At 45.3% G+C, this 17016-nt stretch overlaps 1 long non-coding RNA gene across 1 annotated transcript; it reads right to left on the reverse strand.

The window, feature by feature from the left end:
- Positions 1-7802: 7802 nt before the first annotated feature.
- On the reverse strand, positions 7803-16378 carry LOC307201181. Its single transcript, XR_013832620.1, has 3 exons — positions 16164-16378; positions 11581-11697; positions 7803-8612 (listed from the first exon to the last, which is right to left on the reverse strand). It is a non-coding gene; the product is annotated as an uncharacterized lncRNA (long non-coding RNA).
- Positions 16379-17016: the final 638 nt, after the last annotated feature.

The raw sequence follows: 17016 nt of genomic DNA on the forward strand, positions 1-17016 counted from the left end.
AGGGGCATGTGTTTTCACCACATTCTAGGTAATGGCAGCAAAAGGAAACAAACATTCCCAGTTTCTTTACAGTTGCCAAGGTGCTATAAGACTATAATGTATATAAAATGTCATCTGGAATGAATTATTTCAGTGCGTCTGGGAGAAACGATACCAGTCATGGCATTGTCAGGCTTTTATGAGTTTTAAGTACTGCCCGGCGTCTTTTTCCGGAAGAGGTCTGTGAGTAACGTCGCTATTTTTTCAGAATCCTAGTACAAATGTGAAACGCTTCAGTACTTGAACGACTCCCTGGCACTCGTTACACTTTCTCCAGGAAAGAATCTTTCGTCACATGCAAATATTGTCAAGTGAGACGTGGAAATGTGTGTTTGTAAACTGCTAAGCATGATGTGCTGGTTTCCTGCCTCAACTCCCTCATGGGGAGTCTGCTTTGGTGTTTTGCAAACGTGCATTTCTTGCTTCAATTCTAGAATCCCACTGCGTACACAGCAAACTCCCTTTCTGTATAATGTGCAGATCAAAGCCCTAAGAGCTCAGCAATATTAAAAATGGCCTTTGCAAATTCCTCTTTGATCTTACGAGAAATGAATATTTCATACCTGCAGTATAGATATATTCATCCGTGAGGCCAGTGGTACAGGAGTAGCTTTGTCAGAAACAGCTTGCATGATGCTGCAATGTTAGATCATATAGTTTTTGCAATCTCTAAAGGAAAGAAAGGATTTTAGCTGTTGTCAATGCTGACTTGTGCATGTGGTGGCTAGAAAACAGATTACTTCTAAGTAGTTCTCCTCGGGTTCCCACTAACCATAATAAGATGTGTATACTGATTGCTGCTCAGATTGTAAGAGTACCTGAAATCTTCTGTAGCAGTTATGTATGTCAGGAGTTCCTACACATGAGTAAGACCCGGGCAGAGACACATGCCCGACTGGCATGTTCTCTTCCTCCTGGTTGGTTGCTCGGGAGATTCAAAAGCTTTCTCCAGCCCAAACATCACAGCGACTGATACCTCAGAGCATAGCTGTCAACGTTTCCCTTTTTTAAAGGGGAATTCCTTTATTCCGAATAGGATTCCTCGCAAGAAAAGGGAAGTTGACAGCTATGCCTCAGAGGCATCAGCTCACTTCAGGATCAGCAGAGTATAGGCAGTCAGCGTTCTGACTCAGTAGCACAGCATTTTGGCTAAACTACGTTTATTTACGTATACGTTTATTTCCCTATGTTTAGGGAAGCTTTTAATGTTTAATGTATTACAGTGTTTTAATATTTTTTGGGAAGCCGCCCAGAGTGGGTGGGGAAGCCCAGCCAGATGGGCGGGGTATAAATAATAAATTATTATTATAATATAATAATATATATTATAAATAATAAATTATTATTATTATTATTATTATAATTCGTAACACAGCTCCTTCCTCTTCAGCATCATACAGCAAAGAGAAAGGACAAAGGACAAATGTCCTACATCACGGAAACACAGTCTTAAAAACATCCTGTCTCCGTCACTTCCCACAATGTGGAATGAAAACATACACGGTCATGTGATAAAAATAATCCCATGACTGCAACATGGGGAATGAATCCTAACACTGTATACGTACACCTATGTTTCCTGGTAATATTGCATAGATTCAATTCAACAATTCAATTCCACACTTCTTAGACGTTTCATTATAATCAAGCGGTATATACATTTTGTTAGATAAATAAAAACATATGGAGTCGCCCTTGTTCCTCATTTTCCCCTTCACTCATCCTAGGCTTGTAGCTCAAGCATGATGCCTATTTTATCCTGGTCCTGATTTTTCTCATGGATATTTTTGTGTAAATTGAAATAAATGCCATCCGTGTGCACATAATCCAGCCATATAGAGGGAATGTTGCACATTTCCTGGTCTGTATGCATAATCTTCCAACAGCCCTTTTCTTAATAGAGGCATGGGGGGGGGGGGAGAGAGATTTCCATCAGAATTGTGAAAGAAGGAGGGAAGGTTTAGAAGCTGTGCTGAAAAAAGAGCTGGACTTCGGGAGTGGGATTAATATTTAGCTGGAACCCCACCCCTTCTTATTGCTCAGTGGAGGGTACGATTGTAAGAATGTAAGGTTAGACAGGGGGCCAGATCACACACCAAATTACACTTCAGGGTGCAGATTACACGCTTCTGAACAAGAGATGTAGGGAGGAAAGGCATGTTTTTATTTATTATTATTAATTTTTATTGAATTTCTATACCACGCTTCATCTGAGGATCACAGGGCGATTTACAATATAAAAACACAAAAATAGATAACAGTAGCAAACAAACAAAAATTACCCCCCTCCATAATTTAAAAGGCCATAGATTGGCCTAAGGCCTGGGAGAAGAGGAATGTTTTTGCCTAGCGCCTAAAGATATGTGACGAAGACACCAGCTCAGCGACCCTGGGGAGAGTATTCCACAAGCGGGGAGCCACTGCAGGAAAGGCCCTGCTCTCGTGTTGCCGCCCTCTGGACCTCTCGTGGAGGAGGCACACAAAGAAGGGCCTCAGAGGATGATCTCAGGGTCCGGGTAGGTTCATATGGGGAGAGGCGATTCTTGAGGTATGGCAGGTTGGAGCCTTTTAAGGCTTTATAGGTCATGCTTCTTGGAGAATCTGCATACTGACCGGAGAATGTGTTTATAACCCAGCGAATGCACAAAATGCATTTGAGATCTTCACTTTCCCCAAAGCCTGTTAGAGATTATGTATGATGGCTGAAGAACGTATAAAAATTCAGTTGATTATATGCACATTTCCCAAGGCCTGTTGGAGATTATGTATGATCGACCAGGAAATGTGCAGAGCTCCTGCTTTATGGCTGGATTATGTGCACATTCTCCATGAGTTCTGGTGAATGTACACCTGCCCCCGTCCCCTGTCCCGGATAATGTGAATTGACAATAGGCCTTTCTAAAGAGCTTATCTGAGAAACCTCATCCATGAAGTTGGAAAACTCTTGTCTGTAAATAATCTGTATCTGCAAGTGCTTTTCTTTGTAGCTCACCCTTCTTAGCACGTTTGCAAGCTCTGGGCGCTGTTGACGTTTTAAGTGTATAAATATGTGATGCTATAAAGCACTGTATACATTGGTGGGACAATAATAACAGAACATGTAGCATTTTATATCTACAACACAAATTTAAACTGGTTTGATAGTGATTCCTTCTCACCACCAAATAAATTGGGAACTGGAATTCTTTAGAGCGAATTCTCAACACTGTACACAAGCTGCAGTTTCCAGGTTCTTTGGGGGAAGCTGTGATGGTTAAACTGGTATAAAACCAATACATTTTTACAGTACAGAAATGTCATTTGTGTTTCCTGTTGGAGTGATCTGGTCTCCACTTTTAGGAGAAACAAAAAAACATGTGGATCATATTGCTATTCAGTCAAGTCATTGGGCAATGCAGCTAACAAGGCTAGCTTTAAATGAGCAAGCGGTGTTTTATTTTCTAAAGCTTCTTAGGATCTTAATCATGGAAGCTGCTTGCTTGACTACTTTCAAGGCGGCAAATTTGGAAAAATAAAATTGTACCTCATTTGTTCTCAGTATTACATTGTTAACGGTGTGTTCCCAACTGTTTTATTGAAAAGATAGGATGGAAACAACATTTTTAAATAATAAACAAGGACTATCGTGGTGCAGCCAAGTGATAAACCCAGCTTTCTTAACATAATTCCTAATTGGCCGCTCTTGGTAGAATTGAAACAAATATGGCTTGGAAAGCACACATCACCATGCAATATGTCCCTTGTTCTACATTTCTGCTACTTTATTTTGTCTTCTTAGAGTAATTGTCTCCGTTATCAAACTCACTTTTTATTGCAAATTTTAAACGATCGACGAATCTGCGGTAGCATTTGGTTTTATAAAGTAACTTTGATCTGTGTGTCAGTGTCTATAGGCTTTTCCCACCAGGAACTATTGTTTTGCTATGTGCATTCCTTCAGACGTGACAGGGAAATTTGAATAATGCATGTCAAGGTTTGTTTATTGGGCATATTGCAAGAATGGTACCCAGAGTGCCAGTGTGGTTGATAGTATGCTGGTTGAGTGGAATTGCTTTACCAAAAGAAAGGGTTGCAAGAGTTGCAAGTCACCACACTTGACCTGTTCAACTTGTGACCAACTCTTTAATCAACAACTTGCACTCATAAGCAGTGCTTTTTTTCTGAAAAAAAAAGTTTAGGGGTACTCTCATTTTCCTACTCGCATTGAAATACTGCCCCTCAGTGAGACCAATCTTAGATTCACAAAATGTGTGTGAAATGTGTGTGAAAATGGGTGTGTGCGTACCCATGCGTTCCCCCAGAAAAAAGACCTACACTGGCTCCCAGTACGTTTCCAAGCACAATTCAAAGTGCTGGTACTAACCTTTAAAGCCCTAAACGGCCTCGGCCCAGTATACCTGAAGGAGCGTCTCCACCCCCATCGTTCAGCCCAGACACTGAGGTCCAGCGCCGAGGGCCTTCTGGCAGTTCCCTCGCTGCGAGAAGCCAAGTTACAGGGAACCAGGCAGAGGGCCTTCTCGGTAGTGGCACCCGCCCTGTGGAACGCCCTCCCACCAGATGTCAAAGAGAAAAATAACTACCAGACTTTTAGAAGACATCTGAAGGCAGCCCTGTTTAGGAAAGCTTTTAATGTTTAATAGGTTATTGTATTTTAGTGTTTTGTTGGAAGCTGCCCAGAGTGGCTGGGGAAACCCAGCCAGATGGGCGGGGTATAAATAATAAATTATTATTATTATTATTATTACTGCTCATAAGTATCAGCAGCCTGTTTTTTGGAAGAAAGTGGACTTTGGGCAAATCACTCTCTTTCGACCTAGCCTGCATTGTCACAAGTGTGGCAATGTGAAGGTAAGACGAACCCTGCTCAATGGTTTTAAGCTAAATGTGAACACAGAACAGCAGCCCCAACCAGCGATTGTGCGTCAAGGCCCGGCCTCTCCGCTCACCCTTTCAAGCAGCTAGGATAGGAAAATAACAATTATGCTGGATATCCCATTATTTGGGAGTCCAGAGATGGGGTTGAAGTAAGAGCAAGGACTCGAGTTCATGACGAAGGTTTGGGTCCATATTTTAGGAGCTGAAATAGAAGGGGCACCATTGCCCCTGAATCACTAAATATCCCAAGTTAGCAGTGGGTAAGAACAAGTAGGAGAAATTCATGGAGTCTGCATGGAAACTACACCAATGGAAACTAGAATGATAAAAAAATGGGAGCTAAATAATGTTTCGGGTGGATAAAGAGCTGCTGTAGTAGGACTAGGAAAACTAGAAGACTGATACCACAAAACCCCCGTTCATATCCCACCTCTGACATGAACTCGCTAGATCGTTTCACTCAGCTTCCATCCGCAATATGGGGCAATAATACTGAACTACTTTGCAGGGTTGTAAGGATTGTAACCAGATTATTTGTGCAGTGCTAAGAACAAATAAGGGGACGCGGGTGGCGCTGTGGGTTAAACCACAGAGCCTAGGACTTGCTGATCAGAAGGTCGGCGGTTCGAATCCCCACGACAGGGTGAGCTCCCGCTGCTCGGTCCCAGCTCATGCCAGCCTAGCAGTTCGAAAGCACATCAAGTGCAAGCAGATAAGTAGGTACCGCTCTGGTGGGAAGGTAAATGGCGTTTCCGTGCGTGGCTCTGGTTCGCCAGAAGCGGCTTTGTCATGCTGGCTACATGACCCAGAAGCTGTACGCCAGCTCCCTTGGCCAATAAAGCGAGATGAGCGCCGCAACCCCAGAGTCGGTCATGACTGGACCTAATGGTCAGGGGTCCCTTTACCTTTACCTAAGAACAAATAGAGGCAAATGCTAAGTACTAGCATGTTTATTGGAATTCTTCCTACCTTCTAGGACAGGCTTCCTCAAACCTGGCCCTCCAGATGTTTTTGGCCTACAATTCCCATCATCCCTAGCTAGCAGGACCAGTGGTCAGGGATGATGGGAATTGTAGTCTCAAAACATCTGGAGGGCCGAGGTTGAGGAAGCCTGTTCTAGGAAGTCTTATCTTCAGTCCTGCCACCTTTAACTGACATGAGCTATTGCCTCTTATTTTGAAAAACATTTCTCACTGGTCTGTTAAAATGGGTGTATATTTTTAAATGTAATCTCCTGTCACAGGAACCTTTTTATACTGAATTTTGTTTCGAGGTGGTGGTGGTTGTTGTTTTAAATTACTGATGGCAACATGCTTTTTACATGTGCTGGATGTTTGTTTTTGATGCTGCCGTTACAGCTCATAGCTAATAAAAATCAATACTATTTGTGCCAGAAATAACTCTGCCTTCCTTGTGGAGTGGGAGGAAACTTCCTTTGTCAGGTGAAACGTCTGTCAGGATTTATGGTGAAACTTTCAGTATATATGTAATAAATTCTGTTTAACTCCTTTGTGGATTGTAAGATGTGCTTATTCTACACCTGAACCCTCTCTGATGTGACATGAAGTAAAGGTAAAGGTACCCCTGACCATTAGGTCCAGTCGTGACCGACTCTGGGGTTGCGGCGCTCATCTCGCTCTGTGGGCTGAGGGAGCCAGCGTTTGTCTGCAGACAGCTTCCGGTTCATGTGGCCAGCATGACTAAGCCGCTTCTGGCGAACTAGAGCAGCGCACGGACACGCCGTTTACCTTCCCGCCAGAGTGGTACCTATTTATCTACTTGCACTTTGACATGCTTTCGAACTGCTAGGTTGGCAGGAGCCGGGACCGAGCAACGGGAGCTCACCCCGTCGCGGGGATTCGAACCGTTGACCTTCTGATCAGCAAGTCCTAAGCTCTGTGGTTTAACCCACAGCGCCACCCACGTCCCATACATGAAGTAGCATCATCTTTATACAAATATATACCTCTCCCCTCAAAAGTGTTACCACAAAAATACCATTTTGACTTCAACGCTTGCTTAATAACCTGTAATTTCTGAGCGCTGTGGCTTTGCAATGTTCAGACATGTACATTTCGTTCTTGTAAATAAAAGCCTTAATCAAACTTCTGTCTGGCTTTGATCACTATTTGGATAATTTATCCGAAAGAACCTGTGTTGCTAAAGGAACAGAATCCATTTATTTGAGCAGCTTGCAGTCCGTTCTGTTAGAATCCGCAGCACGGTGATTTGGCAGCGGCTGTTTTGACATCAGCTCTACATGATAAGAATGTGTAGATTTCAAAACCGCAAGTATTTTCAGAAGACTATTTCCGCGTAATGATACAGTGTCTAAAAGTCTGATAGGTTTGGACAAGCATCTCAGTTCTTCCTCTGGCAAGGAGTTGCCCATGTATGCAAACCCAAGCCTCAGATAGATTGTTGTGGTTTCGTTGCCAACTTCTGATTTCAGAAATTCTGAAACTGGGCAAGACCAGGGGGCAGAATCGGTGAAATTCAGCACGAGAGAAGCCAGTAGCGAAAAAACAAACTCGTTCTATTTGCCTCTTTACCAGAGATCAAACCTTACAGAATCTTCCCAGGTAGTTTCCTTATAGAATTTCAGATTTTTGGGAGAAACATAACCGTTTGCTACGAAGAACCTTTCCCAACTCCATCCGAAAGGAATCTTGCTCACCTACTTGTTCACAATATCCTAGATTCAGAAACTGGGCAAGCCCACCTGCAGATTTGCCCTTTTCTGCTAACCCGTTTGCAAGCTTAAGTCCAGGATTTAAATTTGTTGCTTTAAAGTGTTCTCTGTTGTGGCTAAGGGGGGGGGGGGACTTAGTACTGCTCCCACAGGGAGTCCTTGCTCTGAAGTGAAGGCCCAAGACAGGTGTTGATCATCAGGTGAGCTGCGCACAGGTGAGCTGCATGCAAGCTGCTGGCCAGCCCTGTGGAGCCTCCTTTTATTGAGACAAATATGCAAACCAGGCAGATACATTTTGGGCTATGACCTTTACACATCTTCCGGTCCCGAGATCGTGGGGTGGTGCAAAGTTATTTTGGCACCTGTTTCCACCGCGTCATTTTCCCCTTGCACAGTGTATGACGAAGGAGACAAAAGGTCTCAGAGACAAAGGTTACATACAGGACATCGCAGACTACTGAGACTGCAAAAGGTCAGACAGAGGGAACGATGTTCAGACAGCTGTGGCTTTGTCTGTGAGGGGTGTGTGTGCTCCGCACCCCAAGGTCACGCGTGCAGGCAGGCTGAGGCTGCTTGCTGGTGGGGAGTGTGCTCCATCTGGACCCCACTGCCCACTCCGCGATCATCCCTACATCGCTCTGTTGTGTGTCTCTTTTCCTTCACTTCTCTTCCGAGGAGTCCTCACTTTGGGATCTGCCATTCCACAAGGGCATTCCAAAGACGGATTTGCCATTCCAATGACGGGCATGTCTGTTAAAGGGAACGAAAGCGCGATAGAAAGTGGGCTGTCTGGGTAGGTAAAAAGGCCTCCAATATATCAGTCGAGGCGCGGCGGCCGCCGCCACAATACGATGAGTATTCACCTTCCTGGTTTTTGGGGTTGTGGTTCTTGCTTTGGTGGTCGGCGATGTTGGTGTTGTTAAGGAGAAAATTTGGCAGTCGGTTTCCTCCCTCTCCAGCCTGCTGAGCCGCGGCACACCAAAGGCCCTGGACCGTTTTGTCAACCCTGTTGCAAATGGAGTTAGTTAGGAAAGTCTGATCCTATTTGATTATATAGGAACATTTCTTGCAGATTGAGCCAACAACAGACAGACAGACAGACAGACAGACAGACAGATGATAGATAGATAGATAGATAGATAGATAGATAGATAGATAGATAGATAGATAGATGATAGAGATAGATAGATCTTGAAGGTCCCAGGCCACAGAGAGGTTAGGCTGGCCTCAACTAGAGCCAGGGCTTTTTCGGCTGCGGCTCCAACCTGGTGGAATGCTCTGTCACAAGAGACTAGGGCCCTGCAGGACTTGACATCTTTCCGCAGGGACTGCAAGACAGAGCTGTTCCGCCAGGCCTTTGGTCAGGGCGCAGCCCGACTCCCTCCTTTGGCAATCTTTACAAAACTTTAGTTTATGGTTGCCATCAATTTTGATTTTAATTAATTTTTATAATGTTTTTATAATGTTGCACTACTTCAGTGTTGTTAGCCGCCCTGAGCCCAGTTTCGGCTGGGGAGGGCGGGATATAAATAAAATTTATTATTATTATTATTATTATTATTATTATTATTATTATTATGATAGATAGATAGATAGATAATAGAAAGATATCAATATTATATATTATAATATATATATACATACAGTGGTACCTCAGGTTAAGTACTTAATTCGTTCCGGAGGTCCATTCTTAACCTGAAACTGTTCTTAACCTGAAGCACCACTTTAGCTAATTGGGCCTCCTGCTGCTGCCACGCCGCCGGAGCACATTTTCTGTTCTCAACCTGAAGCAAAGTTCTTAACCCGAGGTACTATTTCTGAGTTAGCGGAGTGTGTAAACTGAAGCGTATGCAACCTGAGGTACCACTGTAAAAGGTAAAGGGACCCCTGACCGTTAGGTCCAGTCACGGATGACTCTGGGGTTGCGGCGCTCATCTCGCTTTATTGGCCAAGGGAGCCGGCGTACAGCTTCCAGGTCATGTGGCCAGCAGGACTAAGCCGCTTCTGGCGAACCAGAGCAGCGCACGGAAACACCATTTACCTTCCCACCAGAGCAGTACCTATTTATCTACTTGGACTTTGACGTGCTTTCGAACTGCTAGGTGGGCAGGAGCAGGGACCGAGCACAAGCCCTAGGCTCTGTGGTTTAACCCACAGCACCACCCACGTCCCAGTTTTATATATATATATATATATATATATATATATATACATATATAATCGCTGCACATGGTGCCTGCATTTTAATAGTAACATAATCATATTTATAGGGACGCAGGTGGCGCTGTGGGTTAAAGCCTCAGCGCCTAGGATTTGCCGATCGAAAGGTCGGCGGTTCGAATCCCTGCGGCGGGGTGCGCTCCCGCTGCTCGGTCCCAGCGCCTGCCAACCTAGCAGTTCGAAAGCACCTCCGGGTGCAAGTAGATAAATAGGGACCGCTTACCAGTGGGAAGGTAAACGGCGTTTCCGTGTGCGGCTCTGGCTCGCCAGAGCAGCGATGTCACGCTGGCCACGTGACCCGGAAGTGTCTCCGGACAGCGCTGGCCCCTGGCCTCTTAAGTGAGATGGGCGCACAACCCCAGAGTCTGTCAAGACTGGCCCGTACGGGCAGGGGTACCTTTACCTTTAATCATATTTATATTGCACTTCAGAGCGATGCAAGAATTTCATATATGCTTTTGCTTACAACAAGGCAGGGATAGAGAGCATCGGATCCTCCAGATGTTGTCGAACTGTTAACTTCCAACTTCCCCATCTATCATGGCCAGTGGGGTCAGGGATGATGGGAGCTGTAGTCCAAAACCAGCTTCTCCATCCCTGTTGAAAGGCAAGCCAACATCCATGTGCCCCTGCAGGGGTTTGCAAGGAGGCTGAGGGATAGCGGCTTGTCTAATGCCACCTGGATGATGTTAAGGAAGAAGTGAGGCTTAGGGTGGAAGCTCCTTTTCGTTGCCCTTGAAGGCTGTGCTTCCATTTCAGGGGTGTCTTATTGCAAACCCTCAAAGCACACCTTTTTGTGACAGGAAAGGTGGTCTAATCCCCCAGAGAGTGCATTTACGTCCACTGTCTCTTGTTCCAAATTGAGATAATGGGATTTCACTCTTTGTATGGAGATCTTTAATATATATATATATGATATTTATGATCCAGTCCAGTTATATGGTAAATAACTCCCATTTATTTAAATTTAATTGTGATGCACGTGTGTTAGATGTAGAATTTTACCAGATACAGTGGTACCTCAAATTACATACGCTTCAGGATACAGATTCTGCTAACCCAGAAATAGTACCTCAGGTTAAGAACTTTGTTTCAGGATGAGAACAGAAATCGTGCTCCGGTGACGCGGCAGCAGCAGGAGGCCCCATTACCTAAAGTGGTGCTTCAGGTTAAGAACGGACCTCCAGAACGAATTAAGTACTTAACCCGAGGTACCACTGCACCTGAAACCTGAAACTGTATGTAACATTCTAGAGTAGACTTAGCCTGTGCAGTCTGTAGGGTAAAGGTAAAGGTAAAGGTAAAGGGACCCCTGACCATTAGGTCCAGTCGTGACCGACTTTGGGGTTGCGGCGCTCATCTCGCTTTATTGGCCGAGGGAGCCGGCGTACAGCTTCCGGGTCATGTGGCCAGCATGACTAAGCCGCTTCTGGCGAACCAGAGCAGTGCATTGAAAACGCCGTTTACCTTCCCACCAGAGCGGTACCTATTTATCTACTTGCACTTTTTGGTGTGCTTTCGAACTGCTAGGTTGGCAGGAGCAGGGACCGAGCAACGGGAGCTCACCCCATTGTGGGGATTCGAACCGCCAACCTTCTGATCGGCAAGCCCTAGGCTCTGTGGTTTAATCCATAGCGCCACTCGCGTCCCTCATAGTCTGTAGGGTAGACTTAGCCTATAAATTTCCCCGAAGCCCTTGTTGTTGGCCTGTAAAGGACATCCACACATTTTCCTTATTTCATTCTCATACTTACTTCTTGGGCCACATCCCACTGGGAATTCAGTATTGTCAATGCGCTCATCATCTGCCGTGGGCAGCTCAACAGTGACATCCTGGTTTTCTTCACCAGAGAAATGACTTGAATATTTCCCTAGAAAGATTAGAGCCTAAACTAGTTTACTGTGCCAGGAAAAGCACGCAGACACCATGACGTGCCCATTTTGCCAGTGCATTTAGCCTCAGACTCTACAACAGGGGTCAGCAAACTTTTTCAGCAGGGGGCCGGTCCACTGTCTACTCATGTAAAAACACCAGGCAGGCCCCACAAATAACCCAGAGATACATTTTAAATAAAAGGACACTTTTGTTGTTGTTTAGTCGTTTAGTCGTGTCCGACTCTTCGTGACCCCATGGACCAGAGAACGCCAGGCACTCCTGTCCTCCACTGCCCCCCGCAGCTTGGTCAGACTCATGCTGGTAACCTCGAAAACACTATCCAACCATCTCGTCCTCTGTCGCCCCCTTCTCCTTGTGCCCTCCATCTTTCCCAACATCAGGGTCTTCTCCAGGGAGTCTTCTCTTCTCATGAGGTGGCCAAAGTACTGGAGCCTCAGCTTCACAATCTGTCCTTCCAGTGAGCACTCAGGGCTGATTTCCCTCAGAATGGAGAGGTTTGATCTTCTTGCAGTCCATGGGACTCTCAAGAGTCTCCTCCAGCACCATAATTCAAAATGTAAAAACACACTGATTCCCAGACCATCCGTGGGCCGGATTTAGAAGGCGATTGGGCCGGATCTGGCCCCCGGGCCTTAGTGTGCCTACCCATGCTCTACAAGGAGTAAGAGGTGTCTGCTTCTCAGTCATACACAGTGGTGCAATGAGTCAGGAATTGTGCCATCCCAGTATTTTGCCCCCCAGCAGGAGCAGAAATTAGATTTATCTGCAAGAGTGTTGTAAGCATGGGACAAAGAGACAGGCCTGGGCTGCGACACGATACTTTCCTTTTTTTAGGTAGGCTAGGCTCAGACAGTAGCTAGCTGATGGATGTCGACTTACATTATGGATGTACAGTATGTTCTGTATTATTTTATGAATACTATTGCTACGTGTTTGCCCTGGCCTTTTGCTGGAACAATAAGCTTAGGAACTGAACTGAACATACTAACACTGTATTCATGCATTTACAAATTCTCTATAGCAGTCTGGCTATTGACTCTCTTCAGGGTAAGGGCTGTCGCCAGAAGCGGCTGCCTTGCAAAATTTACCACACGCAGAAGCATGTGCATAGCTGCGGGGGGGGGCAGTGAGGGGCATCTACTACCCCCCCAATCAATAAAAATCAATAGGTAACAGGTTCTGCCCCCCACCCTCCAAAAATCCTGGTTACACCCATGTGTTTTTGGTGCTCTCAGATTAAGAACTGAGCTATGCCAGGAGCAATTAGGTGTCTAGCCTGCATGGAATTGCGGTGGACGCACTAATCCAGTGGTTCTCAACCTGTGGGCCCCCAGGCGTTGCTGGACTACAACTCCCATCATCCCTGAGCTCTGGCCTTGATAGCTAGGGGTGATGGGAGTTGTAGTTCAACAACATCTGGGGACCCACCGGTTGAGAAAGGCTGCTCTAATCCCTTCATCCCGGTATTTCAAAGGGAACATGTGCCTTGTGATCACATTGTCCATTCTGCTACAGCTTTTTCATAGAAGATGGTACATTACAGAATATAGCTTTCGGGCAAAGCTCTCCAAAGCTACCAACATTTCTATAGTGCTTCAGTATCTGTTTTCTTTGTGGAATTTGTATTTAAGTCGCTCAGCTACAGTGTATGCTAAACACAGACTCCTGATGCCACAGTAGTTGGGTATAACCTGCTATTTACCAGCCCATGGAAGTAACACTCAATTATAATTATGTGGATAAAAAGTATGTGCCAAAATCTAGAAAGAAAGATGTTAGGAGCATTTAAAATTTACTTCCTTGAAGCAAGCTCACTTCAAATGCATGAAATAATGTGGATTTGCTTGAATCAGTGAAGCACACCAATTTTGTTGTTTGAAACTTTGCAGAATGAATTTTGATGCACAGATTGTAAATACCTGGGAAACAAACAGCCTTTAAGAAACATAATAGGCTGATTACGAACAGCACCTGTAGCTGCTCTGAGGGTGACCAGGTGACAACAGAAACACCCAAATTCATGCATCCATCAGTAAACTGCTAAACTGAGTAAACTGAGGCATGAGGTAAATTGCATGGATGAATTTTGGCTGCAAGCTGTATTAAGTTTTTTGCACTGCTTGTTTTAACTGTTGTCTGCAATATGTTACTGTACTGCTTTAAATTGCTTTTATGTGATTTTATTATCACGAAATGCACTGGGCTCCCTTTGGGCAGGAAGAGTGGGTTATACATTTGAAATACTGTGGTAAATAAATAGTATACACATGTTACGTAAATAGCAGCTGTGAGGAAGCCTGAGCAGCTTTAGGACTAGAGAGGTGGGGAAGGGGGATAAAAACCATCTTTCCCAGGCTGCTATTTCCAGTTTTGGGCAAGTCTCCCCTGGTACCGATGGGAGCTGCTATAAAAATGCAGGTAGTTTTGGGGAGCCAGTTTTTGTCAGGGTCATGGCAAGGGCAATAAGTTAAGCATTCCCACCTTGCGGAGCCCAGAGATTGTATCGGCTTCCCCATTAGCTGCTAATTTATAAAGGTAAAGGTAAAGGTACCCCTGCCCATACGGGCCAGTCTTGACAGACTGGGGTTGTGCGCCTATCTCACTTAAGAGGCCAGGGGCCAGCGCTGTCCGGAGACACTTCCGGGTCACGTGGCCAGCGTGACATCGCTGCTCTGGCCAGAGCCAGAGCCGCACACAGAAACGCCGTTTACCTTCCCGCTGGTAAGCGGTCCCTATTTATCTACTTGCACCCGGAGGTGCTTTCGAACTGCTAGGTTGGCAGGCACTGGGACCGAGCAGCAGGAGCGCACCCCGCCACAGGGATTCGAACCGCCGACCTTTCGATCGGCAAGTCCTAGGCGCTGAGGCTTTAACCCACAGCGCCACCTGCGTCCCCTTGCTAATTTATATAACCCCCCAAAATGCATGTCAATTGCATTCAGACAATGAACACTTCATCAAGTTTTGCTCTTGGTCCCAGACTCATATGCCATTTTGTGCAGCTATCTATGTCCCACTGTCATTTCTTGAGATCCATTGCAAATATCTATTTCCATAATAAGCATATGAAAAGCAAGTGTGACACAGTGAGTATAGGCAAGGGTTGAGAAGGACCTGTGTTTGAATCCTGCTCAGCCTTGTGTTCACAGTGCGACCTTGGTGCAGTCACACTCTTGACAGAAGATTATTTATTTAAATCAAAGATTTGGCAAACATTCTTGCTTTCGGTCTTTGAATGTCTCTTGAGCACCTTTTTAAATGCTTTGGGTTAGCCAGTCTCTTAAATACCATTTTATACTGTTTTTTAAATGGTGTCGTGCTTTTATTGTATATGTGTCAGTACAACACCTTGTTATACATTATGAATTGAGGGACTGTACCAACACTTATATAAACGAGTAGACAAAGTGTCCTCCGTTTCCAAATTATGTGAAATTTTTGTAGTGTTTTCCCCACAAGCAACACCTCAAAATTTACTAGAATTGCCTATGTAATAAGCTCTAAACTAGGCCAGCCTTAAAGATCTCTCAAATGAGACAGATACTATCTTCACATGTTAACACCACAAAACTGCCCCTTCCCTACAAGAACCTGATATTTGATACAAAATAAAAAAAAAATCCTTCCAGTAGCACCTTAAAGGTAAAGGTAAAGGTACCCCTGCCCGTACGGGCCAGTCTTGACAGACTCTGGGGTTGTGCGCCCATCTCACTTAAGAGGCCAGGGGCCAGCGCTGTCCGGAGACACTTCCGGGTCACGTGGCCAGCGTGACATCGCTGCTCTGGCGAGCCAGAGCCGCACACGGAAACGCCGTGGTAAGCGGTCCCTATTTATCTACTTGCACCCGGAGGTGCTTTCGAACTGCTAGGTTGGCAGGCGCTGGGACCGAGCAGCGGGAGCGCACCCCGCTGCAGGGATTCGAACCGCCGACCTTTCGATCGGCAAGCCCTAGGCGCTGAGGCTTTAACCCACAGCGCCACCTGCGTCCCCCACAGCGCCTAGTTGGTCTCTAAGGTGCTACTGGAAGGATTTTTTTTATTTTGTTTTGACTACGGCAGACCAACACGGCTACCTACCTGTAACTACTGATATTTGACTGTTTAATATCTGGAAAGAAATGGAGGCAGTGAGAGATTTTACTTTCTTGGGCTCCATGATCACTGCAGATGGTGACAGCAGCCACGAAATTAAAAGACGCCTGCTTCTTGGGAGAAGGGCAATGACAGGCCTAGACAGCATCTTAAAAAGCAGAGACATCACCTTGCCAACAAAGGTCCGTATAGTAAAAGCTATGGTTTTTCCAGTAGTGATGTATGGAAGTGAGAGCTGGACCATAACAACATTTGCTGTACAGCTGTCCCTCATGCATCACTGTACACACATATGCTCTTGAATTCTGAATTACAACTGAAAAAATATCACAAACCACAGAAGACTTACCTTCCACAATGGACAGAGCTATCCAGAAAGTCAGCCACCTGCAGGAGAAGCCACCAGTTTGCTTGTGAGACATTTTCTACGCTCTGAGCATCTCAGCAACCCTGCCTTTAAGAAGAGGGGATGAGTCAGGGCCTGGCACAGCTCTGTGCTGGATTAGTTTGCAAAGTTTGCAAAGTGGACCACAAGGTAAAGAGCGCTGCCTTCCTGCTTTGAATCAGAGTCTTAAAGAGCAACCCCACCCCACCAGTTTTGTCTGGATAGAAATTTTTTTTTTGAAGCGTGTTCCAGGAGGAATGTTTACATTTATCGAATACCTCTGTTTTCACCTTGGTAACAGAGAATGGGACGCTCTACAGAAAGAGGGCAAATGGCTGACAGCTTAATTTGAGGCTCCACCAGCCAGTTACAGTTTTGGTCAAGGGGAGTCTGTAACCTGGGGCAGCAAGTTTCCTAAACTCCATTCAGGAGGCGCCCGCCACGTGGAATGCCTTCCCATCAGATGTGAAGAAATAAAAATCTACCGTATTTTTCGCTCTATAAGATGCACCAGACCACAAGACGCACCTAGTTTTTGGAGGAGGAAAACAAGAAAAAAAAATATTCTGCATCTCAGAAGCCAGAACAGCAAGAGGGATCGCTGCGCAATGAAAGCACACTTTCCCCTTACTTTTTAGGAGGGAAAAAGTGAGTCTTATAGAGCAAAAAATACAGTACTTGACATCTGAAGGCAGGCCTGTACAGGGAAGTTTTTAATGTTTGTGGGTTTTTTGTGTTTTAATACATACCCAACTCCCTCAACCATTCCTCATAAGCCTTGGTTTCCAGACCCTTAATCCTCTTGATGGACCTGTTC

Source organism: Podarcis cretensis, assembly GCF_951804945.1.
Source record: "Podarcis cretensis genome assembly, chromosome: 13".
NCBI classification, from domain to species: Eukaryota; Metazoa; Chordata; class Lepidosauria; order Squamata; family Lacertidae; genus Podarcis; species Podarcis cretensis.